This window comes from Carassius carassius, chromosome 8 (assembly GCF_963082965.1).
Source record: "Carassius carassius chromosome 8, fCarCar2.1, whole genome shotgun sequence".
NCBI classification, from domain to species: Eukaryota; Metazoa; Chordata; class Actinopteri; order Cypriniformes; family Cyprinidae; genus Carassius; species Carassius carassius.
In genome coordinates this window covers 32,377,374-32,404,235 of record NC_081762.1, presented here as the reverse complement: position 1 = coordinate 32,404,235, position 26,862 = coordinate 32,377,374, and the positions used below count along the sequence as shown (strand labels likewise).

Here is a 26,862-nt window from a genome sequence, read left to right as displayed (position 1 = left end):
AGGGAAGTTAAAATAGGAGAAGTGTGGTCAATGATGAAGAAAATGAGTGGGAAAAAAGTGTATACTAAAATACCTGTATTAGAGGATGATGGAATACTGGCAATAACAGATAAAGAAAAGGCAAATGCATTGGGAAAGAAGTTTGCCAGTATTCATAGTGGGGATCATTTGGATGATATACATAGATTACATAAAGAGAAGGTTCTTAAAGAAAATAGAGATGTGTTTATTAAAAAAGATTGTGAGGAATGTACTATGGATGCAGAAATAAACTTGAATGAACTAGTGATAGTATTAAATGATATTAAGAATACTGCTACAGGAGAAGATCAACTAAGTTACATCATGTTCCAGAAAATACCTGGTAAAGTATTGCAGATAATATTAAAGTTATTTAACAAGATATGGGAAGACGGTAAAATACCAAAAAGCTGGAAAAGAGCATTAATATTGCCATTTAATAAACCTGGGAAAGACCCGAATAATGCTGGTAATTATAGACCTATTGCCCTTACGTCACATCTCTGCAAGTGGATGGAGAAGATACTAGTCAGAAGACTTAACTGGACCCTCGAATATAGAGGATTATTCGCACCATATCAAAGTGGATTTAGGAAAGGGCGTTCCACAATGGATGCGGTGGTGAAAGTAAGCAATGAAATAGAAAAAACTTTTAAAATGAAAGAAATAATGAGTATTGTGTTCTTTGATATTGAAAAAGCTTATGATTCCATGTGGAGGGAAGGGCTGTTAATTAAAATGAACCAAATGGGAATTAGAGGTAGGTTTTATAATTGGGTCTTAGACTTTCTGTCAGAAAGAAGATTTAGAGTTAGAGTGGGATCAGGAATTTCTGAGGAATTTGAAATTGGTAATGGAATTCCACAAGGTAGTGTTATTAGTCCAGTTTTATTTAATGTTATGATCAATGATATTTTTATGAATCTGGACAGAAGGATTGGATCAGCTTTGTATGCAGATGATGGGGCCATCTGGGCAAGAGGATGAGATCCTATAAGGGTAAGAAATAAAATCAAGGAAGCCATAGGAAAGGTAGAACAATGGTCGTATAGCTGGGGCTTTAAGCTTTCTCCAAGTAAGTCTTGCCATATGATATTTACAAGGAAGAAAGGGATAGAAAAACAGAACCTACAGTTATATGGACATAATATGGAAACAGTAGATCATTTTAAATATCTTGGTATGTGGTAAGACCAAAAGGGAACATGGAAAATACACATTGAAAAGGTGGAATCAAAATGCAAGAAAGTCATCAATTTAATGAGAGCAGTAGTGGGGAAAGACTGGGGAGCAAATAAACAATCACTAATATATATTTACAGGGCTTTAATGAGGTCAACAATCGATTATGGATGTTATGTATATGGAGCAGCAGCTAAAACACATTTACTGAAGCTAGATAGAATTAGTAACAAAGCATTGAGGATATGTGCAGGTGTAATGAGATCAACACCAATTAAAGCAATACAGGTTGAGTTAGGAGAAGTGCCGTCAGATCTGAGAAGAGATAAGCTCATGCTTACATATTGGAGTCGCTTAAGTGGATGTGGACATGAAAATCATGCAAAAAGTGTTATTCAAGAATGTTGGGAGTATAGGTCTTTTAAAGGTAATGGCTTTGGATGGGTAACAAAGACAAAATCAGAGGAATATAGAGTGAAAAATATATGGTTTAATTCACCTATACCTATTAGTAATATACCTATATGGTTATTTACCAAAACTGAGATAGACTTAAACATTTTGGAACTAAAAAATGAATGGGAAGAGAGTGAGAAAGGACACCTGGCAAGTCAATAGAAATTTATACAGATGGATCTAAGGATGAGAAGGACAATGTAGGAATAGGAATATATATACCAACAATGGACATAAGTATTGGAAAAAAATTACCTGATCAGGCTTCAGTGTATACGGCAGAGATGATGGCGATTATTGTAGGACTACAGTGGGTTGAGGAAGTAAAACCAGACAGAGTGGTGTGTTGTGTTGATTCTGTAGCAGCTTTATATAGTATTTAAAATATGAAATCTAGTAGAGAAGATCTAATGCTAGAAATCCAACAAAGTTTATTTAGATTACAGAGACTACAGATAGATGTGAGATTATGTTGGGTACCTGCTCATATAGGAATAAAAGGGAATGAGGGAGCAGATAAAATCGCAAAAAAATAATCCAGGACAAATGATAAAATAAATATACCCCTTGGAAAAGGAGAGGCTAAGGCAATAATCAAAAAAGAAATTATGAAAAAATGGCAGGACAGGTGGGATGTGGATAAAAGTGGAAGGAAATATTACAGATTGCAAAAATCTATTAATGCACAGGGGGTGAATAGAAGTAACAGAAGAGAGGAGAGTGTTTTAACCAGGCTAAGGTTTGATCACACAGGATTAAATAAAACATTGGTTTTAATGGGTAAAAGCCAATCTGATGAATGTATAGAATGTAGGTCCAAGGAAGATGGTGAACACGTATTATTGCATTGTAAGAAATATAGGGATGAGAGGATGAGACTAAATCAAAAGATGGGAAGAGGGAAGTCGTGGCCTAATGGTTAGAGAGTCGGACTCCCAATCGAAAGGTTGTGAGTTCGAGTCCTGGGCCGGCAGGAATTGTGGGTGGGGGGAGTGCATGTACAGTTCTCTCTCCACCTTCAATACCACGACTTAGGTGCCCTTGAGCAAGGCATCGAACCCCCAACTGCTCCCCGGGCGCCGCAGCATAAATGGCTGCCCACTGCTCCGGGTGTGTGCTCACAGTGTGTGTGTGTGTGTTCACAGCTCTGTGTGTGTGCATTTCGGATGGGTTAAATGCAGAGCACAAATTCTGAGTATGGGACACCATACTTGGCTGAATGTCACTTCACTTTCACTTTCACTTTCACTTTCAAGATAAGTTGGGTAGGAAGAAAGTGGAATATTGAAGGTTTGTTAGGCACAACAGGAGATGGGGTAAAGGATGCACAGAAAGCAGTTGTACAATATTTGAAAAATATTGGAATATATAATAGGATTTAGGTAGTATTTTTTTTTTTTTTTTTTTTTTGATTGATGATATAGTCATGATAATATCTTCTCATGTTACATACTCCTATACAGTAGGTGGCGGTATGCACCTTTATAGTCATGGTTGCAATCTGCCATAAAACGAAAAGAAGAAAAAGAAGAAGAAGGTCTCGCGGTCTCTACTAATGAGCTGATGATTTGAAACAGGTGTGTTAGATGAGGGAAACATTCAAAATGTGAAGGGCAGGGGTGCCTCCAGGACAGGTTTGAAAACCACTGCTTTAGGGAACTGTGCGTAAAATGGCACTGTTTTGCAACCAATTTGCACAGGACCATGTCTGAAATACTTTTTGGCAGCTGTGAGCCCAAAAAAAGCTAACGTCGGAGTGTGGCAGCATTGCGTCAACGCTCAGTCGGTCTCTTTAGGGCAATGGTTTTCAAACCTTTCCTGGAGGCACCCCTGCCCTGAACATTTTGTATGTCTCCCTTATTAGACACACCCAAATCGGGTCTTGCAGTCTCTACTAATGAGCTGATGATTTGAAACAGGTGTGTTAGATGAGGGGAAATGCGAAATGTGCAGGGCAGGGATGCCTCCAGGACAGGATTGAAAACCACTGATCTAGGGATGTGTGAGTAAAAGGGCAGGAGCCAACTCGGAGAATGCGGGCATCGATCCCACTACCTCTCGAATGCTAAGCAAGCACTCTACCATTTCAGCTAATTCCCCTGGCCTTTCAAGAATGACGAGCATAGCTGGGAATGACGGGTTTGATGCAAAGAGGCTGTCCCTCCTTTGGCCTTGCTCCTTTGCACTGGCCTCGGTCTTGTTACGCCAGTATGCATGTGTATGGATTCTTGTATTATGTAGGCTACCTTGGAACACTCGGATCATGCAGACAACTTCTCACCTCTTTTGCTCACACTGACTTAAAGTCTAAGGAAGCGGTTCTCAATTCTAGTCCTCGCTCCCCCCAGGTCTGCATGTTTTGCATGTCTCTCTTTGTTAGCACACCTGATTCGGATAATCAGCTCATTAGAAGTGAGCTCCTAGTGATTGACATGGTCCCTACACAGTGTTCATTGCTCCCCACTCCCTGAGCAGGGGAAATCCGTCAAAGTATACTTCACTTTGGAACATTGGTTCACGGATTTGTGCTGCGCAACTTCTTCACACATGGAGAAGTGTGACATCATTTACCTCTGTATACCTCGATACACCACTGTATTACTCACTATGAATTGAACGTATACATACGCTTTGAACTTGAATCACGGAGGGATGTCATGTGATGTCCAGTTCTCAGGTCACTTACGTTCGAATGGAACAAATGTCTGAAGCTATACGAGAAACTTACAAAATGTGAAGAGCAGGGGGCGCGAGGACTGGAATTGAGACCCGCTGGTCTAAGTGACATCTGACCATTTCAGCTGTCCTCCCTAACATCCCTCTACATGTTAGATACAGCCCCATTTTTAGGTCAATTAAGAGGCCAACTTGCATTCGTTAGCCTTTCACACTGTCTCGAGGACTTTGATTGCTTCCACGTTAGTTCATGTTCCTTCTTTTGTTGTTGCTGAAATAGCTCTTTTTTCTTGGCTTTGGGCAAAAAGGCTCGTTGGTCTAGGGGTATGATTCTCGCTTTGGGTGCGAGAGGTCCCGGGTTCAAATCCCGGACGAGCCCTTGTTCAGGTTAAAACATGAAGCTTTATTGTCTCATTGCATTCACAAACATTATAGCTGGTTTTTTTCAATCAGGCAGACACTAATGGCTAAGCCAGGCCGGTTAGCTCAGCTGATTAGTGCGTGGTGCTAATAATGCCTAGGTCGCGGGTTCGATCCCCGCACTGGCCAGCTGTTTTTATTGTCTGGGGGCTCATCTCTGCTCTGCTCTTCAGCTCCGACAAAGAGTAGGGTGATCTCACTGAAATCCCTGCTTGCTAAGCAGAGGTTTGTTGTAGCCGAAATAGTTCAGTTGGGAGAGTGTTAGACTGAAGATCTAAAGGTCCCTGGTTAGCTCCCGGGTTTCAGCAACATCTCCCACTCTTTTCCCTTTTTTGAGGCAGGCCATTGACCAAAAATCACTGGGTTCCAACCTCTCTGTATAACAGCTTCCCCACAGCCAGAGAGCTATCTGTTTCCAAGTTGGCCTCCAACCCAGCAGTTTCGGTTCCATGGTGTAATGGTAAGCACTCTGGGCTTTGAATCCAGCAATCTAAGTTCGAATCTCGGTGGAGCCTGTGTGCTTTCTTGCCGCAGGAAAAGATAAAACAGCACTAGTTTGGCGATGGTGCCAGTGTTTGTGGCCCTGTGAGCAACAGCTGCACCAGTTAAGGTTCCATGGTGTAATGGTTAGCACTCTGGACTCTGAATCCAGTGATCCGAGTTCAAATCTCGGTGGGACCTATTTTGTCACCAGTTTGCGCAGGACAATGTCTGAAATACTTTTCGGCACCTTTTAGTCCAAAAAAATTAACTAACGTAGAGAGTGTGGCCGCATTGCATCGATGCTCAGTCTGTCTCTTTAGGGCAGTGGTTCTCAAACCTGTCCTGGAGGCACCCCTGCCCTGCACATTTTTATTGTCTCCCTCATTAGACACACCCAAATAAGGTCTCGCGGTCTCTACTAATGAGCTGATGATTTGAAACAGGTGTGTTAGAAGAGGGAAACATTCAAAATGTGAAGGGCAGGGGTGCCTCCAGGACAGATTTGAAAACCACTGCTTTAGGGAACTGTGCGTAAAATGGCACTGTTTTACAACCAATTTGCACAGGACCATGTCTGAAATACTTTTTGGCAGCTGTGAGCCCAAAAAAAGCTAACGTGGGAGTGTGGCAGCATTGCGTCAACGCTCAGTCGGTCTCTTTAGGGCAATGGTTTTCAAACCTTACCTGGAGGCACCCCTGCCCTGAACATTTTGTATGTCTCCCTTATTAGACACACCCAAATCAGGTCTTGCAGTCTCTACTAATGAGCTGATGATTTGAATCAGATTTGTTAGATGAGGGGAAATGCGAAATGTGCAGGGCAGGGATGCCTCCAGGACAGGATTGAAAACCACTGATCTAGGGATGTGTGAGTAAAAGGGCAGGAGCCAACTTGGATAATGCAGGCATCAATCCCACTACCTCTCGCATGCTAAGCGAGCGCTCTACCATTTGAGCTAATTCCCCTAGCCTTTCAAGAATGACGAGCATAGCTGGGAATGATGGGTTTGATGCAAAGAGGCTGTCCCTCCTCTGGGCTTGCTCCTTTGCACTGGCCGAGATTATGTTGTCGAATTAACAAAGAGATTAAGCTTTTGTGTTTAAGGACCTTCTCGGTCTTGTTACGCCAGTATGCATGTGTATGGATTATTGTATTATGTAGGCTACCTTGGAACACTCGGATCATGCAGACAACTTCTCACCTCTTTTGCTCACACTGACTTAAAGTCTAAGGAAGCGGTTCTCAATTCTAGTCCTCGCTCCCCCCAGGTCTGCATGTTTTGCATGTCTCTCTTTGTTAGCACACCTGATTCGGATAATCAGCTCATTAGAAGTGAGCTCCTAGTGATTGACATGGTCCCTACACAGTGTTCATTGGTCCCCACTCCCTGAGCAGGGGAAATCCGTCAAAGTATACTTCACTTTGGAACATTGGTTCACGGATTTGTGCTGCGCAACTTCTTCACACATGGAGAAGTGTGACATCATTTACCTCGATACACCACTGTATTACTCACTATGAATTGAACGTATACATACGCTTTGAACTTGAATCACGGAGGGATGTCATGTGATGTCCAGTTCTCAGGGCACTTACGTTCGAATGGAACAAATGTCTGAAGCTATACGAGAAACTTACAAAATGTGAAGAGCAGGGGGCGCGAGGACTGGAATTGAGGCCCGCTGGTCTAAGTGACATCTGACCATTTCAGCTGTCCTCCCTAACATCCCTCTACATGTTAGATACAGCCCCATTTTTAGGTCAATTAAGAGGCCAACTTGCATTCGTTAGCCTTTCACACTGTCTCGAGGACTTTGATTGCTTCCACATTAGTTCATGTTCCTTCTTTTGTTGATGCTGAAATAGCTCTTTTTTCTTGGCTTTGGGCAAGAAGGCTCGTTGGTCTAGGGGTATGATTCTCGCTTTGGGTGCGAGAGGTCCCGGGTTCAAATCCCGGACGAGCCCTTGTTCAGGTTAAAACGTGAAGCTTTATTGTCTCATTGCATTCACAAACATTATGGCAGGTTTTTTCAATCAGGCAGACACTGATGGCTAAGTTAGCTCAGCTGGTTAGAGCGTGGTGCTAATAACGCCAAGGTCGCGGGTTCGATCCCCGTACTGGCCAGCTGTTTTTATTGTCTGGGGGCTCATCTCTGCTCTGCTCTTCAACTCCGACAATGAGTAGGGTGATCTCACTGAAATCCCTTGCTAAGCAGAGGTCTGTTGTAGCTGAAATAGCTCAGTTGGGAGACCGTTAGACTGAAGATCTAAAGGTCCCTGGTTCGCTGCCGGGTTTCAGCAACATCTCCCACTCTTTTCCCTTTTTTGAGGCAGGCCATTGACCAAAAATCACTGGGTTCCAACCTCTCTGTATAACTGCTTCCCCACAGCCAGAGAGCTATCTGTTTCCAAGTTGGCCTCCAACCAAGCAGTTTCGGTTCCATGGTGTAATTGTCAGCACTCTGGGCTTTGAATCCAGTGATCTGAGTTCGAATCTCGGTGGAGCCTGTGTGCTTTCTTGCAGCAGGAAAAGATAAAACAGCACTGGTTTGGCGATGGTGCCAGTGTTTGTGGCCCTGTGAGCAACAGCTGCTCCAGTTAAGGTTCCATGGTGTAAAGGTTAGCACTCTGGACTCTGAATCCAGTGATCTGAGTTCAAATCTTGGTGGGACCTAGTTTGCGCAGGACAATGTCTGAAATACTTTTCAGCACCTTTTAGTCCAAAAAAATTAACTAACGTAGAGAGTGTGGCCGCATTGCATCGATGCTCAGTCTGTCTCTTTAGGGCAGTGGTTCTCAAACCTGTCCTGGAGGCACCCCTGCCAGGCACATTTTTATTGTCTCCCTTATTAGACACACCCAAATAAGGTCTCGCGGTCTCTACTAATGAGCTGATGATTTGAAACAGGTGTGTTAGATGAGGGAAACATTCAAAATTTGGAGGGCCGGGGTGCCTCCAGGACAGGTTTGAAAACCACTGCTTTAGGGAACTGTGCGTAAAATGGCACTGTTTTGCAACCAATTTGCACAGGACCATGTCTGAAATACTTTTTGGCAGCTGTGAGCCCAAAAAAAGCTAACCTGGGAGTGTGGCAGCATTGCGTCAACGCTCAGTCGATCTCTTTAGGGCAATGGTTTTCAAACCTTTCCTGGAGGCACCCCTGCCCTGAACATTTTGTATGTCTCCCTTATTAGACACACCCAAATCAGGTCTTGCAGTCTCTACTAATGAGCTGATGATTTGAAACAGGTTTGTTAGATGAGGGGAAATGCGAAAAATGTGCAGGGCAGGGATGCCTCCAGGACAGGATTGAAAACCACTGATCTAGGGATGTGTGAGTAAAAGGGCAGGAGCCAACTTGGAGAATGCGGGCATCAATCCCACTACCTCTCGCATGCTAAGCGAGCGCTCTACCATTTGAGCTAATTCCCCTGGCCTTTCAAGAATGACGAGCGTAGCTGGGAATGACGGGTTTGATGCAAAGAGGCTGTCCCTCCTCTGGGCTTGCTCCTTTGCACTGGCCAAGATTATGTTGTCGAATTAACAAAGAGATTAAGGTTTTGTGTTTAAGGACCTTCTCGGTCTTGTTACGCCAGTATGAATGTGTATGGATTCTTGTATTATGTAGGCTACCTTGGAACACTCGGGTCATGCAGACAACTTTTCACCTCTTTTGCTCACACTGACTTAAAGTCTAAGGAAGCGGTTCTCAATTCTAGTCCTCGCTCCCCCCAGGTCTGCATGTTTTGCATGTCTCTCTTTGTTAGCACACCTGATTCGGATAATCAGCTCATTAGAAGTGAGCTCCTAGCGATTGACATGGTCCCTACACAGTGTTCATTGCTCCCCACTCCCTGAGCAGGGGAAATCCGTCAAAGTATACTTCACTTTGGAACATTGGTTCACGGATTTGTGCTGCGCAACTTCTTCACACATGGAGAAGTGTGACATCATTTACCTCTGTATACCTCGATACACCACTGTATTACTCACTATGAATTGAAAGTATACATACGCTTTGAACTTGAATCACGGAGGGATGTCATGTGATGTCCAGTTCTCAGGGCACTTACGTTCGAATGGAACAAATGTCTGAAGCTATACGAGAAACTTACAAAATGTGAAGAGCAGGGGGCGCGAGGACTGGAATTGAGACCCGCTGGTCTAAGTGACATCTGACCGTTTCAGCTAACATCCCTCTACATGTTAGATACAGCCCCATATTTAGGTCAATTAAGAGGCCAACTTGCATTTGTTAGCCTTTCACACTGTCTCGAGGACTTTGATTGCTTCCACATTAGTTCATGTTCCTTCTTTTGTTGATGCTGAAATAGCTCTTTTTTCTTGGCTTTGGGCAAGAAGGCTCGTTGGTCTAGGGTTATGATTCTCGCTTTGGGTGCGAGAGGTCCCGGGTTCAAATCCCGGACGAGCCCTTGTTCAGGTTAAAACGTGAAGCTTTATTGTCTCATTGCATTCACAAACATTATGGCAGGTTTTTTTCAATCAGGCAGACACTGATGGCTAAATTAGCTCGGTCGCGGGTTCGATCCCCGTACTGGCCAGCTGTTTTTATTGTCTGGGGGCTCATCTCTGCTCTGCTCTTCAGCTCCGACAATGAGTAGGGTGATCTCACTGAAATCCCTTGCTAAGCAGAGGTCTGTTGTAGCTAAAATAGCTCAGTTGGGAGACCGTTAGACTGAAGATCTAAAGGTCCCTGGTTCGGTCCCGGGTTTCAGCAACATCTCCCACTCTTTTCCCTTTTTTGAGGCGGGCCATTGACCAAAAATCACTGGGTTCCAACCTCTCTGTATAACTGCTTCCCCACAGCCAGAGAGCTATCTGTTTCCAAGTTGGCCTCCAACCAAGCAGTTTCGGTTCCATGGTGTAATTGTCAGCACTCTGGGCTTTGAATCCAGTGATCTGAGTTCAAATCTCGGTGGAGCCTGTGTGCTTTCTTGCAGCAGGAAAAGATAAAACAGCACTGGTTTGGCGATGGTGCCAGTGTTTGTGGCCCTGTGAGCAACAGCTGCTCCAGTTAAGGTTCCATGGTGTAATGGTTAGCACTCTGAACTCTGAATCCAGTGATCTGAGTTCAAATCTCGGTGGGACCTAGTTTGCGCAGGACAATGTCTGAAATACTTTTCGGCACCTTTTAGTCCAAAAAAATTTACTAACGTAGAGAGTGTGGCCGCATTGCATCGATGCTCAGTCTGTTTCTTTAGGGCAGTGGTTCTCAAACCTGTCCTGGAGGCACCCCTGCCCTGCACATTTTTATTGTCTCCCTTTTTAGACACACCCAAATAAGGTCTCGCGGTCTCTACTAATGAGCTGATGATTTGAAACAGGTGTGTTAGATGAGGGGAAATGCGAAATGTGCAGGGCAGGGATGCCTCCAGGACAGGATTGAAAACCACTGATCTAGGGATGTGTGAGTAAAAGGGCAGGAGCCAACTTGGAGAATGCGGGCATCGATCCTGCTACCTCTCGCTTGCGCCTACTGCTTCCCACCGACTGAGCCAAAGTAAGCACAAAGTAAGCCCACATGAGCCAATCGCGTTTCGCCTGTGGCTTACTTTTGACCAATCGCGTTTCGCCTGTGGCTTACTTTTGACCAATCGCGTTTCGCCTGTGGCTTACTTTTTACCAAACGCGTTTCGCCTTTGGCTTACTTTTGAACAATCGCATTTCTCTTCAGTGGCTTACTTTTGATCAATCGCGTTTCTCTCCTGTGGCCTCCTTTTGACCAATCGCCGTTGTTGTCATCTTTGTTAAAGGTAAGGCTATTACTTCATTCATTGAAAACTGGTCATTATTTGTTCATATACAGTGTGTATTTTTGGAAAATGAATCGTGTCAGTATAGCTAGCTAGCATGTACAGTTCATGCTTTCTTCAGTACCTGTGGACCTGTAACTTTTCACATGATAAATGATCAGATAAGTTAAATTTATCGACCGTCAGCTAATTAAGCTATGCTACTGTCAACAATGATGTGTTTATTGCCTAAGAAATCATGGTTTCTGGGCCCTATGAATGAAAATAATGATTAAACTACAACCCGAATTCCGGAAAAGTTGGGACGTTTTTTAAATTTTAATAAAATGAAAACTAAAGGAATTTCAAATCACATCAGCCAATATTTTATTCACAATAGAACATAGATAACGTAGCAAATGTTTAAACTGAGAAATCTTACACTTTTATCCACTTAATTAGCTCATTTAAAATTTAATGCCTGCTACAGGTCTCAAAAAAGTTGGCACGGGGGGCAACAAATGACGAAAAAAGCAAGCAGTTTTGAAAAGATTCAGCTGGGAGAACATCTAGTGATTAATTAAGTTCATTGATATCAGGTCTGTAACATGATTAGCTATAAAAGCTTTGTCTTAGAGAAGCAGAGTCTCTCAGAAGTAAAGATTGGCAGAGACTCTCCAATCTGTGAAAGACTGCGTAAAAAAATTGTGGAAAACTTTAAAAACAATGTTCCTCAACGTCAAATTGCAAAGGCTTTGCAAATCTCATCATCTACAGTGCATAACATCATCAAAAGATTCAGAGAAACTGGAGAAATCTCTGTGCGTAAGGGACAAGGCCGGAGACCTTTATTGGATGCCCATGGTCTTCGGGCTCTCAGACGACACTGCATCACTCATCGGCATGATTGTGTCAATGACATTACTAAATGGGCCCAGGAATACTTTCAGAAACCACTGTCGGTAAACACAATCCGCCGTGCCATCAGCAGATGCCAACTAAAGCTCTATCATGCAAAAAGGAAGCCATATGTGAACATGGTCCAGAAGCGCTGTCGTGTCCTGTGGGCCAAGGCTCATTTAAAATGGACTATTTCAAAGTGGAATAGTGTTTTATGGTCAGAAGAGTCCAAATTTGACATTCTTGTTGGAAATCACGGACGCCGTGTCCTCCGGGCTAAAGAGGAGGGAGACCTTCCAGCATGTTATCAGCGTTCAGTTCAAAAGCCAGCATCTCTGATGGTATGGGGGTGCATAAGTGCATACGGTATGGGCAGTTGCATGTTTTGGAAGGCTCTGTGAATGCTGAAAGGTATATAAAGGTTTTAGAGCAACATATGCTTCCCTCCAAACAACGTCTATTTCAGGGAAGGCCTTGTTTATTTCAGCAGGACAATGCAAAACCACATACTGCAGCTATAACAACAGCATGGCTTCGTCGTAGAAGAGTCCGGGTGCTAACCTGGCCTGCCTGCAGTCCAGATCTTTCACCTATAGAGAACATTTGGCGCATCATTAAACGAAAAATACGTCAAAGACGACCACAAACTCTTCAGCAGCTGGAAATCTATATAAGGCAAGAATGGGACCAAATTCCAACAGCAAAACTCCAGCAACTCATAGCATCAATGCCCAGACATCTTCAAACTGTTTTGAAAAGAAAAGGAGATGCTACAGCATGGTAAACATGCCCCGTCCCAACTATTTTGAGACCTGTAGCAGAAATCAAAATTGAAATGAGCTCAATTTGTGCATAAAATTGTAAACTTTCTCAGTTTAAACATTTGCTATGTTATCTATGTTATATTGTGAATAAAATATTGGCTCATGTGATTTGAAAGTCTTTTAGTTTTCATTTTATTAAAATTTAAAAAAACGTCCCAACTTTTCCGGAATTCGGGTTGTATTTACATTTATATTTGGTATTAACACATAATAACACACACACATTTTAATTGTAAAAATCGTTACCAAATTGTTGTGGAGATATGGAAAACTGCATTTACCAAGAAATAATTGATATTTTCTAAAATAATGTAATAATAATGACTTTTTTTATAAAAAAACATTGAGAGTCTTAACTAAAAACAAACAAAAAAAGGCCAAATGTATCCATATGGGCCAAAGTATGCGGGAATAGTGCTCATTTTAATTTAGGTAGACCAGAAAGTTAAAAACACAGAAAAATGGCTGAGATTTTAAGAGGTAAAAACACCTGGTGTAACCCTGGGGTAAGATGACAACATTTGAAGTATGATATATTTAATGTAATATTTTGTAGCCTGGTGTGTGTGTAATCATGGTTTAAGATGACAGCATTGAAAATAAAAGGAAATTTCAGACTTCATATTGACGTTACATATTTTATATGTCAGGGATTCCTGTCCTTTGTAGAAAACTCATCTTCAGGACAGTTTATGTCATGGCCATGTTTATTACCACAGTAATATAGTTTATGCGTAGCTTGTTAAATTATTGTTACACACTTAACATACAGGTGTCTTTTAGATTGCAAAAGGTAGTAGTCTTTTTCTGATTTTCATTTCAGAAAATGTATGCATATCCCTCTTTTCAACGCCAATCGGCAACATCATGCCGACTCCTCATGGCGCCTTCGGCGGAGGCGAGGCGCCTTGAAAATGTGGAGTCTGGAAGGGCCAAACCTAAGGAGGAGGTGCTGTCAGAGGCCAGTACTTTTGTCAGCACAAACGGTGGAGAGCCCAGTGACCAGTTTTTAGTACTGGCTCACTGCAAACTTCAGTTTGGGAACTACCAGGGCCAGAGATTTAGATGGCTCCTGGAAAACTCTCTGGGGTATGCCGTGTATTTGGTGCTCAGCATTTCCAATGAGACGGCGCAGACAACACCCCTGTCAGAAAATAAACAACTGTTCCTACAGTACTCTTCTCAAATTAGAGAGATGGCAGAAGAAGTGGAGAAGTATCAGAGGAAGCAGGAAATGCAGGCAGAAGCCCGGGCAATTGGAGACCAGGGCTGCTTGATGGTGGAGTTTGGTGACTTCCAGGGCCGGTCCATGAAAGATGTTTATGAGGACCAGAGCAAGGAGGCTCAAGCCCTCATCAGGTACCTGGTTAAGGCAGATGCCAGGCCCAAAACCAACATGGCCATTTTCAAGACATATGTCCTGAAAAGACGGGCTTCTGCTGTGGGCACCAGCGTACGTCAGCCTGCACCTCACGCTGCAACCTCCAGTGCTTCTGCAACCACTGCACCTCCACCTGCAGCTATCCAAACTGGTGTACAGAAGACCGCAACTGTGAAAGCGCTGTTGGCACGTGGCAAAAATTTGTCGCCTTCACAGCTGGCGAAAAAACTCACGTCACCAGTTAAAGCCTGTGAGTAGGAGTGTGAATATAGAATTTTACCTACAGCATTTCTACATATATTAATTTATCATTATGGCAAACTTGTCAACTTGCCGTTTCCAGATCCATTATTGCAGTCCACTTTACCTCCTCCAGCAGCAGAACCCCCAGCCAAACATTTGCCCCCCATGCAGCTTTTCGCTACTGGTAAGTAAGCACCATCTTACATATGTTTGTCTCTGTGTATTGTTCACAATGATAGTTTTAACATTTGTGCTCCAGGCAAGTCCGTTCCCACTGCTGAAGATGACGATGAGGAGCTGGTATTTGCTGGGAACTGTGCGTAAAATGGCACTGTTTTGCCCCCAGACAATCGATTTGTTAATCAGCTCATTAGAAGTGAGCTCCTAGTGATTGGCATGGTCCCTACACAGTGTTCATTGCTCCCCACTCCCTGAGCAGGGGAAATCCGTCAAAGTATACTTCACTTTGGAACATTGGTTCACGGATTTGTGCTGCGCAACTTCTTCACACATGGAGAAGTGTGACATCATTTACCTCTGTATACCTCAATACACCACTGTATTACTCACTATGAATTGATCGTATACATACGCTTTGAACTTGAATCACGGAGGGATGTAATGTGATGTCAAGTTCTCAGGGCACTTACGTTCGAATGGAACAAATGTCTGAAGCTATACGAGAAACTTACAAAATGTGAAGAGCAGGGGGCGCGAGGACTGGAATTGAGACCCGCTGGTCTAAGTGACATCTGACCGTTTCAGCTGTCCTCCCTAACATCCCTCTACATGTTAGATACAGCCCCATTTTTAGGTCAATTAAGAGGCCAACTTGCATTCGTTAGCCTTTCACACTGTCTGGAGGACTTTGATTGCTTCCACGTTAGTTCATGTTCCTTCTTTTGTTGTTGGTGAAATAGCTCTTTTTTCTTGGTTTTGGGCAAGAAGGCTCGTTGGTCTAGGGGTATGATTCTCGCTTTGGGTGCGAGAGGTCCCGGGTTCAAATTCCGGACGAGCCCTTGTTCAGGTTAAAATGTGAAGCTTTATTGTCTCATTGCATTCACAAACATTATGGCAGGTTTTTTCCAATCAGGCAGACACGGATGGCTAAGCCAGGCCGGTTAGCTCAGCTGGTTAGAGCGTGGTGCTAATAACGCCAAGGTCGCGGGTCCGATCCCAGTACTGGCCAGCTGTTTTTATTGTCTGGGGGCTCATCTCTGCTCTGCTCTTCAGCTCTGACAAAGAGTAGGGTGATCTCACTGAAATCACTGCTTGCTAAGCAGAGGTTTGTTGTAGCCGAAATAGCTCAGTTGGGAGAGCGTTAGACTCAAGATCTAAAGGTCCCTGGTTCGGTCCTGGGTTTTGGCAACATCTCCCACACTTTTCCCTTTTTGAGGCGGGCCATTGACCAAAAATCACTGGGTTCCAACCTCTCTGTATAACTGCTTCCCCACAGCCAGAGAGCTATCTGTTTCCAAGTTGGCCTCCAACCAAGCAGTTTAGGTTCCATGGTGTAATGGTCAGCACTCTGGGCTTTGAATCCAGCGATCTGAGTTCGAATCTTGGTGGAGCCTGTGTGCTTTCTTGCCGCAGGAAAAGATAAAACAGCACTAGTTTGGCGATGGTGCCAGTGTTTGTGGCCCTGTGAGCAACAGCTGCACCAGTTAAGGTTCCATGGTGTAATGGTTAGCACTCTGAATCCAGTGATCCGAGTTCAAATTGCAGTGGGACCTATTTTGCCACCAGTTTGCGCAAGACAATGTCTGAAATACTTTTCGGCACATTTTAGTCCAAAAAAATTAACTAACGTAGAGAGTGTGGCCGCATTGCAGCGATGCTCAGTCTGTCTCTTTAGGGCAGTGGTTCTCAAACCTGTCCTGGAGGCACCCCTGCCCTGCACATTTTTATTGTCTCCCTTATTAGACACACCCAAATAAGGTCTCGCGGTCTCTACTAATGAGCTGATGATTTGAAACAGGTGTGTTAGATGAGGGAAACATTCAAAATGTGAAGGGCAGGGGTGCCTCCAGGACAGGATTGAAAACCACTGCTTTAGGGAACTGTGCGTAAAATGGCACTGTTTTGCAACCAATTTGCACAGGACCATGTCTGAAATACTTTTTGTCAGCTGTGAGCCCAAAAAAAGCTAACGTGGGAGTGTGGCAGCATTGCGTCAACGCTCAGTCGGTCTCTTTAGGGCAATGGTTTTCAAACCTTTCCTGGAGGCACCCCTGCCCTGAACATTTTGTATGTCTCCCTTATTAGACACACCCGAATCAGGTCTTGCAGTCTCTACTAATGAGCTGATGATTTGAAACAGGTGTGTAAGATGAGGGGAAATGCGAAATGTGCAGGGCAGGGATGCCTCCAGGACAGGATTGAAAACCACTGATCTAGGGATGTGTGAGTAAAAGGGCAGAAGCCAACTTGGAGAATGCGGGCATCGATCCCGCTACCTCTCGCATGCTAAGCAAACGCTCTACCATTTGAGCTAATTCCCCTGGCCTTTCAAGAATGACGAGCATAGCTGGGAATGATGGGTTTGATGCAAAGAGGCTGTCCCTCCTCTGGGCTTGCTCCTTTGCACTGGCCGAGATTATGTTGTCGAATTAACAAAGAGATTAAGCTTTTGTGTTTAAGGACCTTCTCGGTCTTTTTACGCCAGTATGCATGTGTATGGATTCTTGTATTATGTAGGCTACCTTGGAACACTCGGATCATGCAGACAACTTCTCAACTCTTTTGCTCACACTGACTTAAAGTCTAAGGAAGCGGTTCTCAATTGTAGTCCTCGCTCCCCCCAGGTCTGCATGTTTTGCATGTCTCTCTTTGTTAGCACACCTGATTCGGGTTGAAACGTGAAGCTTTATTGTCTCATTGGATTCACAAACATTATGGCAGGTTTTTTTCAATCAGGCAGACACTGATGTCTAAGCCAGGCCGGTTAGCTCAGCTGGTTAGAGCGTGGTGCTAATAACGCCAAGGTCGCGGGTTCGATCCCCGTACTGGCCAGCTGTTTTTATTGTCTGGGGGCTCATCTCTGCTCTGCTCTTCAGCTCTGACAAAGAGTAGGGTGATCTCACTGAAATGCCTGCTTGCTAAGCAGAGGTTTGTTGTAGCCGAAATAGCTTAGTTGGGAGAGCGTTAGACTGAAGATCTAAAGGTCCCTGGTTAGCTCCCGGGTTTCAGCAACATCTCCCACTCTTTTCCCTTTTTTGAGGCAGGCCATTGACCAAAAATCACTGGGTTCCAACCTCTCTGTATAACAGCTTCCCCACAGCCAGAGAGCTATCTGTTTCCAAGTTGGCCTCCAACCAAGCAGTTTCGGTTCCATGGTGTAATTGTCAGCAATCTGGGCTTTGAATCCAGTGATCTGAGTTCGAATCTCGGTGGAGCCTGTGTGCTTTCTTGCCTCAGGAAATGATAAAACAGCACTGGTTTGGCGATGGTGCCAGTGTTTGTGGCCCTGTGAGCAACAGCTGCTCCAGTTAAGGTTCCATGGTGTAATGGTTAGCACTCTGGACTCTGAATCCAGTGATCTGAGTTCAAATCTCGGTGGGACCTAGTTTGCGCAGGACAATGTCTGAAATACTTTTCGGCACCTTTTAGTCCAAAAAAAATAACTAACGTAGAGAGTGTGGCCGCATTGCATCGATGCTCAGTCTGTTTCTTTAGGGCAGTGGTTCTCAAACCTGTCCTGGAGGCACCCCTGCCCTGCACATTTTTATTGTCTCCCTTATTAGACACACCCAAATAAGGTCTCGCGGTCTCTACTAATGAGCTGATGATTTGAAACAGGTGTGTTAGATGAGGGAAACATTCAAAATGTGAAGGGCAGGGGTGCCTCCAGGACAGGATTGAAAACCACTGCTTTAGGGAACTGTGCGTAAAATGGCACTGTTTTGCAACCAATTTGCACAGGACCATGTCTGAAATACTTTTTGTCAGCTGTGAGCCCAAAAAAAGCTAACGTGGGAGTGTGGCAGCATTGCGTCAACGCTCAGTCGGTCTCTTTAGGGCAATGGTTTTCAAACCTTACCTGGAGGCACCCCTGCCCTGAACATTTTGTATGTCTCCCTTATTAGACACACCCAAATCAGGTCTTGCAGTCTCTACTAATGAGCTGATGATTTGAAACAGGTGTGTTAGAGGAGGGGAAATGCGAAATGTGCAGTGCAGGGATGCCTCCAGGACAGGATTGAAAACCACTGATCTAGGGATGTGTGAGTAAAAGGGCAGGAGCCAACTTGGAGAACGCGGGAATCGATCCCGCTACCTCTCGCATGCTAAGCAAGCGCTCTACCATTTGAGCTAATTCCCCTGGCCTTTCAAGAACGACGAGCATAGCTGGGAATGACGGGTTTGATGCAAAGAGGCTGTCCCTCCTCTGGGCTTGCTCCTTTGCACTGGCCAAGATTATGTTGTCGAATTAACAAAGAGATTAAGCTTTTGTGTTTAAGGACCTTCTCGGTCTTGTTACGCCAGTATGCATGTGTATGGATTCTTGTATTATGTAGGCTACCTTGGAACACTCGGGTCATGCAGACAACTTCTCACCTCTTTTGCTCACACTGACTTAAAGTCTAAGGAAGCGGTTCTCAATTGTAGTCCTCGCTCCCCCCAGGTCTGCATGTTTTGCATGTCTCTCTTTGTTAGCACACCTGATTCGGGTTGAAACGTGAAGCTTTATTGTCTCATTGGATTCACAAACATTATGGCAGGTTTTTTTCAATCAGGCAGACACTGATGTCTAAGCCAGGCCGGTTAGCTCAGCTGGTTAGAGCGTTGTGCTAATAACGCCAAGGACGCAGGTTCGATCCCCGTACTGGCCAGCTGTTTTTATTGTCTGGGGGCTCATCTCTGCTCTGCTCTTCATCTCCGACAAAGAGTAGGGTGATCTCACTGAAATGCCTGCTTGCTAAGCAAAGGTTTGTTGTTGCCGAAATAGCTCAGTTGGGAGAGCGTTAGACTGAAGATCTAAAGGTCCCTGGTTCGATCCCGGGTTACGGCAACATCTCCCACACTTTTCCCTTTTTTGAGGCGGGCCATTGACCAAAAATCACTGGGTTCCAACCTCTCTGTATAACTGCTTCCCCACAGCCAGAGAGCTATCTGTTTCCAAGTTGGCCTCCAACCAAGCAGTTTCGGTTCCATGGTGTAATGGCACTCTGGGCTTTGAATCCAGCGATCTGAGTTCAAATCTCGGTGGAGCCTGTGTGCTTTCTTGCCGCTGGAAAAGATAAAACAGCACTAGTTTGGCTATGGTGCCAGTGTTTGTGGCCCTGTGAGCAACAGCTACACCAGTTAAGGTTCCATGGTGTAATGGTTAGCACTCTGAATCCAGTGATCCGAGTTCAAATCTCGGTGGGACCTATTTTGCCACCAGTTTGCGCAGGACAATGTCTGAAATACTTTTCGGCACCTTTTAGTCCAAAAAAATTAACTAACGTAGAGAGTGTGGCCGCATTGCATCAATGCTCACTCTGTCTCTTTAGGGCAGTGGTTCTCAAACCTGTCCTGGAGGCACCCCTGCCCTGCACATTTTTATTGTCTCCCTTATTAGACACACCCAAATAAGGTCTCGCGGTCTCTACTAATGAGCTGATGATTTGAAACAGGTGTGTTAGATGAGGGAAACATTCAAAATGTGAAGGGCAGGGGTGCCTCCAGGACAGGTTTGAAAACCACTGCTTTAGGGAACTGTGCGTAAAATGGCACTGTATTGCAACCAATTTGCACAGGACCATGTCTGAAATACTTTTTGGCAGCTGTGAGCCCAAAAAAAGCTAACGTGGGAGTGTGGCAGCGTTGCGTCAACGCTCAGTCGGTCTCTTTAGGGCAATGGTTTTCAAACCTTACCTGGAGGCACCCCTGCCCTGAACATTTTGTATGTCTCCCTTATTAGACACACCCAAATCAGGTCTTGCAGTCTCTACTAATGAGCTGATGATTTGAAACAGGTGTGTTAGATGAGGGGAAATGCGAAATGTGCAGGGCAGGGAAGCCTCCAGGACAGGATTGAAAACCACTGATCTAGGGATGTGTGTGTAAAAGGGCAGGAGCCAACTTGGATAATGTGGGCATCGATCCCGCTACCTCTCCAGCGCCTGCTGCTTCTGTGTCCCGTTACACCTAGAGGAACAGGCTCCGGCGGGCCCTGGAGACGGAAAGCGGAGTCCATGAGAGGAAGTATGTGCGAGGGGTAACTTTTAACAAGTGCAGCGAATGTGGGCAGCCCAAAACTAAAGAGTTTGGTCATAGCCGATATGGGAATGCCACATTTTGCTCACGCTCCTCTAATGGAAAAACTTTAGATGATTGGTTGGCAGAACAGCGGCAGGCAAAATAAATGACAAACTCCGCCTCCATAGTAAATAATTTATTTCCTGTGTATATTTTGTATATATTATATGGGCCCACTCTTTTCATATATTTTTTTTAATATAAGTAGTACATAATATATTTCCTGTATTTATATATATATTGTTTATATTATATGGGCACACTCTTTTCATATTTTTTTTTATACAAGTACATTATATCTATCCTGTATATATTTTGTTTATATTATATGGGCCCACTCTTATCATATTGTCCTTTTTATATTGTGTGTATGTATGTGTGTGTTCATTTTAATAAAACATTTTGTATATATTACTTGGGCCCACTCTTTTATATTGTTCTTTTTATATTGTGTGTATGTGTTTGTATTCATTTTAATAGAACATTTTTTTGATCAGATAAAAAAAATCTGCTAAATCATATCAATCAAATCATATCCACACACACAAAACATATTTGAAGAAACGTTTTTAATTAAATTCTATTTAAACACAAACATGAAAAAGTTTTTTTTAATAATACACACACACACTCACACAAATCTATGTAGTATAAAAGCAATCAATGGTATGTCATAGATAACAAAATAAAAGTCTCGGTTTATTGCACGCTTAACAATACACGTCGTGGACATATGATGTCACGGCTCATCTGAGAGAGCACGGGTTCGAATCCAGGCCGCGGAGGGTAGAATTGTTTCACATGTAATAACAACTCTTCAAAACGCAGAAACATATACCCCGAGTATTGCCGCAGGGGAAATCCTTTGGCGTTTTCACGTGTTCTGCATCTTTTTCGCTTGCGTGCGGGGCTCAAAGATTGGACCCCTTCCTCATGCTAAGCGAGCGCTCTACCATTTGAGCTAATTCCCCTGGCCTTTCAAGAATGACGAGCATAGCTGGGAATGACGGGTTTGATGCAAAGAGGCTGTCCCTCCTCTGGGCTTGCTCCTTTGCACTGGCCGAGATTATGTTGTCGAATTAACAAAGAGATTAAGCTTTTGTGTTTAAGGACCTTCTCGGTCTTGTTACGCCAGTATGCATGTGTATGGATTCTTGTATTATGTAGGCTACCTTGGAACACTCGGGTCATGCAGACAACTTCTCACCTCTTTTGCTCACACTGACTTAAAGTCTAAGGAAGCGGTTCTCAATTGTAGTCCTCGCTCCCCCCAGGTCTGCATGTTTTGCATGTCTCTCTTTGTTAGCACACCTGATTCGGGTTGAAACGTGAAGCTTTATTGTCTCATTGGATTCACAAACATTATGGCAGGTTTTTTTGAATCAGGCAGACACTGATGTCTAAGCCAGGCTGGTTAGCTCAGCTGGTTAGAGCGTGGTGCTAATAACGCCAAGGTCGCGGGTTCGATCCCCGTACTGTCCAGCTGTTTTTATTGTCTGGGGGCTCATCTCTGCTCTGCTCTTCATCTCCGACAAAGAGTAGGGTGATCTCACTGAAAGGTTCGATCCCGGGTTACGGCAACATCTCCCACACTTTTCCCTTTTTTGAGGCGGGCCATTGACCAAAAATCACTGGGTTCCAACCTCTCTGTAGAACTGCTTCCCCACAGCCAGAGAGCTATCTGTTTCCAAGTTGGCCTCAAACTAATCAGTTTCGGTTCCATGGTGTAATGGTCAGCACTCTGGGCTTTGAATCCAGCGATCTGAGTTCGAATCTTGGTGGAGCCTGTGTGCTTTCTTGCCACAGGAAAAGATAAAACAGCACTAGTTTGGCGATGGTGCCAGTGTTTGTGGCCCTGTGAGCAACAGCTGCACCAGTTAAGGTTCCATGGTGTAATGGTTAGCACTCTGGACTCTGAATCCAGTGATCCGAGTTCAAATCGCGGTGGGACCTATTTTGCCACCAGTTTGCGCAAGACAATGTCTGAAATACTTTTCGGCACCTTTTAGTCCAAAAAAATTAACTAACGTAGAGAGTGTGGCCGCATTGCATCGATGCTCAGTCTGTCTCTTTAGGGCAGTGGTTCTCAAACCTGTCCTGGAGGCACCCCTGCCCTTGCACATTTTTATTGTCTCCCTTATTAGACACACCCAAATAAGGTCTCGCGGTCTCTACTAATGAGCTGATGATTTGAAACAGGTGTGTTAGATGAGGGAAACATTCAAAATGTGAAGGTTGGAGAGGACGGAAGTTTTTGGACGAAGCGAAGGCAGATTGCAACCGAACTGTATTGTGAGTGTAACTGACTGCAAATGGACAAGAATTTAAGAAGTTTATAGTAGAGTCTGAAGTCAAACCTGATACTATTTGCATTCAAGAGACCTGGCTAAGGCCTCACCTTGATTTTATTATACCTGGTTATGAGTCTGTTAGGTTTGATAGAGGTGGGAATCAGGGTGGAGGATGTGCAACATTTGTAAGGAATGGGATACCATTTAGAAGAATAGAAACTACAACAGAAATAGAATGTGTAATTACTGAAATTTATAAATCAGATGGACACTTAGTAGTAATAAACTTATATAACCCTAGTAAATCATTAAACCTAGAAACATTAGAGGGAATAATAAGTAGACAAGGGAACCGGAAAGAAATATGGTGTGGAGACTTCAATGCACATAATAGTCTTTGGGGAAGTAAGCATACAGATAATAATGGAGAAGCAGTGGAGGAAATGATGAATGTTAGGCAATTAGTTTGTTTAAATAATGGGAATGGTACAAGAATTGATATACGTTCTAACACACTGTCTTGTATTGATCTCACTCTGGTCTCTAATAAAATGTCACACTCTTGTGAATGGAAGGTGATAGAAAGTACAAGTATTGGAAGTGACCATTTTCCAATATTTTGCTCTATAAATATTGAAATAGATCTCCAAGAAAGGCCTAATCATAAGAAATGGGAGTTTGAAAAAGCTGATTGGGAAAAATTTAAAAAAATATGTTGTATTTCAGCAGAGACAGTCTCAATGCAGGGTGATATTGAGGAATGTGCATCTGAGGTTACACATTTAATAATGAATGCAGCATTAAAAAGCATACCATTTAAGTCAGTTGGGGGGAATAGGAAAATGGTCCCATGGTGGAATGATACATGTACAAAAGCTATTAAAGAACGAAATCGGGCAATGAGAATGTTAAGAGGTAATTTGAACCAAGATAACTTAATTGATTATCAGAGGAAAAAGGCTCAGGCACGAAGAATAATTAAGAATAGTAAACAAAATGCATGGAAGAACTATTGTTCTACTATAGGGAGGGAAGTTAAAATAGGAGAAGTGTGGTCAATGATGAAGAAAATGAGTGGGAAAAAAGTGTATACTAAAATACCTGTATTAGAGGATGATGGAATACTGGCAATAACAGATAAAGAAAAGGCAAATGCATTGGGAAAGAAGTTTGCCAGTATTCATAGTGGGGATCATTTGGATGATATACATAGATTACATAAAGAGAAGGTTCTTAAAGAAAATAGAGATGTGTTTATTAAAAAAGATTGTGAGGAATGTACTATGGATGCAGAAATAAACTTGAATGAACTAGTGATAGTATTAAATGATATTAAGAATACTGCTACAGGAGAAGATCAACTAAGTTACATCATGTTCCAGAAAATACCTGGTAAAGTATTGCAGATAATATTAAAGTTATTTAACAAGATATGGGAAGACGGTAAAATACCAAAAAGCTGGAAAAGAGCATTAATATTGCCATTTAATAAACCTGGGAAAGACCCGAATAATGCTGGTAATTATAGACCTATTGCCCTTACGTCACATCTCTGCAAGTGGATGGAGAAGATACTAGTCAGAAGACTTAACTGGACCCTCGAATATAGAGGATTATTCGCACCATATCAAAGTGGATTTAGGAAAGGGCGTTCCACAATGGATGCGGTGGTGAAAGTAAGCAATGAAATAGAAAAAACTTTTAAAATGAAAGAAATAATGAGTATTGTGTTCTTTGATATTGAAAAAGCTTATGATTCCATGTGGAGGGAAGGGCTGTTAATTAAAATGAACCAAATGGGAATTAGAGGTAGGTTTTATAATTGGGTCTTAGACTTTCTGTCAGAAAGAAGATTTAGAGTTAGAGTGGGATCAGGAATTTCTGAGGAATTTGAAATTGGTAATGGAATTCCACAAGGTAGTGTTATTAGTCCAGTTTTATTTAATGTTATGATCAATGATATTTTTATGAATCTGGACAGAAGGATTGGATCAGCTTTGTATGCAGATGATGGGGCCATCTGGGCAAGAGGATGAGATCCTATAAGGGTAAGAAATAAAATCAAGGAAGCCATAGGAAAGGTAGAACAATGGTCGTATAGCTGGGGCTTTAAGCTTTCTCCAAGTAAGTCTTGCCATATGATATTTACAAGGAAGAAAGGGATAGAAAAACAGAACCTACAGTTATATGGACATAATATGGAAACAGTAGATCATTTTAAATATCTTGGTATGTGGTAAGACCAAAAGGGAACATGGAAAATACACATTGAAAAGGTGGAATCAAAATGCAAGAAAGTCATCAATTTAATGAGAGCAGTAGTGGGGAAAGACTGGGGAGCAAATAAACAATCACTAATATATATTTACAGGGCTTTAATGAGGTCAACAATCGATTATGGATGTTATGTATATGGAGCAGCAGCTAAAACACATTTACTGAAGCTAGATAGAATTAGTAACAAAGCATTGAGGATATGTGCAGGTGTAATGAGATCAACAGCAATTAAAGCAATACAGGTTGAGTTAGGAGAAGTGCCGTCAGATCTGAGAAGAGATAAGCTCATGCTTACATATTGGAGTCGCTTAAGTGGATGTGGACATGAAAATCATGCAAAAAGTGTTATTCAAGAATGTTGGGAGTATAGGTCTTTTAAAGGTAATGGCTTTGGATGGGTAACAAAGACAAAATCAGAGGAATATAGAGTGAAAAATATATGGTTTAATTCACCTATACCTATTAGTAATATACCTATATGGTTATTTACCAAAACTGAGATAGACTTAAACATTTTGGAACTAAAAAATGAATGGGAAGAGAGTGAGAAAGGACACCTGGCAAGTCAATAGAAATTTATACAGATGGATCTAAGGATGAGAAGGACAATGTAGGAATAGGAATATATATACCAACAATGGACATAAGTATTGGAAAAAGATTACCTGATCAGGCTTCAGTGTATACGGCAGAGATGATGGCGATTATTGTAGGACTACAGTGGGTTGAGGAAGTAAAACCAGACAGAGTGGTGTGTTGTGTTGATTCTGTAGCAGCTTTATATAGTATTTAAAATATGAAATCTAGTAGAGAAGATCTAATGCTAGAAATCCAACAAAGTTTATTTAGATTACAGAGACTACAGATAGATGTGAGATTATGTTGGGTACCTGCTCATATAGGAATAAAAGGGAATGAGGGAGCAGATAAAATCGCAAAAAAATAATCCAGGACAAATGATAAAATAAATATACCCCTTGGAAAAGGAGAGGCTAAGGCAATAATCAAAAAAGAAATTATGAAAAAATGGCAGGACAGGTGGGATGTGGATAAAAGTGGAAGGAAATATTACAGATTGCAAAAATCTATTAATGCACAGGGGGTGAATAGAAGTAACAGAAGAGAGGAGAGTGTTTTAACCAGGCTAAGGTTTGATCACACAGGATTAAATAAAACATTGGTTTTAATGGGTAAAAGCCAATCTGATGAATGTATAGAATGTAGGTCCAAGGAAGATGGTGAACACGTATTATTGCATTGTAAGAAATATAGGGATGAGAGGATGAGACTAAATCAAAAGATGGGAAGAGGGAAGTCGTGGCCTAATGGTTAGAGAGTCGGACTCCCAATCGAAAGGTTGTGAGTTCGAGTCCTGGGCCGGCAGGAATTGTGGGTGGGGGGAGTGCATGTACAGTTCTCTCTCCACCTTCAATACCACGACTTAGGTGCCCTTGAGCAAGGCATCGAACCCCCAACTGCTCCCCGGGCGCCGCAGCATAAATGGCTGCCCACTGCTCCGGGTGTGTGCTCACAGTGTGTGTGTGTGTGTTCACAGCTCTGTGTGTGTGCATTTCGGATGGGTTAAATGCAGAGCACAAATTCTGAGTATGGGACACCATACTTGGCTGAATGTCACTTCACTTTCACTTTCACTTTCACTTTCAAGATAAGTCGGGTAGGAAGAAAGTGGAATATTGAAGGTTTGTTAGG

At 43.0% G+C, this 26,862-nt stretch overlaps 13 non-coding genes across 13 annotated transcripts; all 13 read left to right on the top strand.

Annotated features, from left to right (window-relative positions):
- Positions 1–4,642: 4,642 nt before the first annotated feature.
- On the top strand, positions 4,643–4,714 carry trnap-ugg (transfer RNA proline (anticodon UGG)). Its single transcript has one exon. It is a non-coding gene; the product is annotated as a tRNA-Pro (tRNA).
- A 650-nt stretch (positions 4,715–5,364) lies between these two features.
- Positions 5,365–5,436, top strand: trnaq-cug (transfer RNA glutamine (anticodon CUG)). Its single transcript has one exon. It is a non-coding gene; the product is annotated as a tRNA-Gln (tRNA).
- Positions 5,437–7,132: 1,696 nt separating this feature from the next.
- Positions 7,133–7,204, top strand: trnap-ugg (transfer RNA proline (anticodon UGG)). The gene has a single exon. It is a non-coding gene; the product is annotated as a tRNA-Pro (tRNA).
- An 85-nt stretch (positions 7,205–7,289) lies between these two features.
- trnai-aau (transfer RNA isoleucine (anticodon AAU)) lies at positions 7,290–7,364 on the top strand. The gene has a single exon. It is a non-coding gene; the product is annotated as a tRNA-Ile (tRNA).
- A 2,237-nt stretch (positions 7,365–9,601) lies between these two features.
- trnap-ugg (transfer RNA proline (anticodon UGG)) lies at positions 9,602–9,673 on the top strand. The gene has a single exon. It is a non-coding gene; the product is annotated as a tRNA-Pro (tRNA).
- A 5,615-nt stretch (positions 9,674–15,288) lies between these two features.
- trnap-ugg (transfer RNA proline (anticodon UGG)) lies at positions 15,289–15,360 on the top strand. The gene has a single exon. It is a non-coding gene; the product is annotated as a tRNA-Pro (tRNA).
- Positions 15,361–15,456: 96 nt separating this feature from the next.
- trnai-aau (transfer RNA isoleucine (anticodon AAU)) lies at positions 15,457–15,530 on the top strand. The gene has a single exon. It is a non-coding gene; the product is annotated as a tRNA-Ile (tRNA).
- A 106-nt stretch (positions 15,531–15,636) lies between these two features.
- trnal-caa (transfer RNA leucine (anticodon CAA)) lies at positions 15,637–15,709 on the top strand. Its single transcript has one exon. It is a non-coding gene; the product is annotated as a tRNA-Leu (tRNA).
- Positions 15,710–17,279: 1,570 nt separating this feature from the next.
- Positions 17,280–17,353, top strand: trnai-aau (transfer RNA isoleucine (anticodon AAU)). The gene has a single exon. It is a non-coding gene; the product is annotated as a tRNA-Ile (tRNA).
- A 480-nt stretch (positions 17,354–17,833) lies between these two features.
- On the top strand, positions 17,834–17,905 carry trnaq-cug (transfer RNA glutamine (anticodon CUG)). The gene has a single exon. It is a non-coding gene; the product is annotated as a tRNA-Gln (tRNA).
- A 1,194-nt stretch (positions 17,906–19,099) lies between these two features.
- Positions 19,100–19,173, top strand: trnai-aau (transfer RNA isoleucine (anticodon AAU)). The gene has a single exon. It is a non-coding gene; the product is annotated as a tRNA-Ile (tRNA).
- Positions 19,174–19,279: 106 nt separating this feature from the next.
- On the top strand, positions 19,280–19,352 carry trnaf-gaa (transfer RNA phenylalanine (anticodon GAA)). Its single transcript has one exon. It is a non-coding gene; the product is annotated as a tRNA-Phe (tRNA).
- Positions 19,353–21,992: 2,640 nt separating this feature from the next.
- trnai-aau (transfer RNA isoleucine (anticodon AAU)) lies at positions 21,993–22,066 on the top strand. Its single transcript has one exon. It is a non-coding gene; the product is annotated as a tRNA-Ile (tRNA).
- The last annotated feature ends 4,796 nt before the right edge of the window (positions 22,067–26,862 follow it).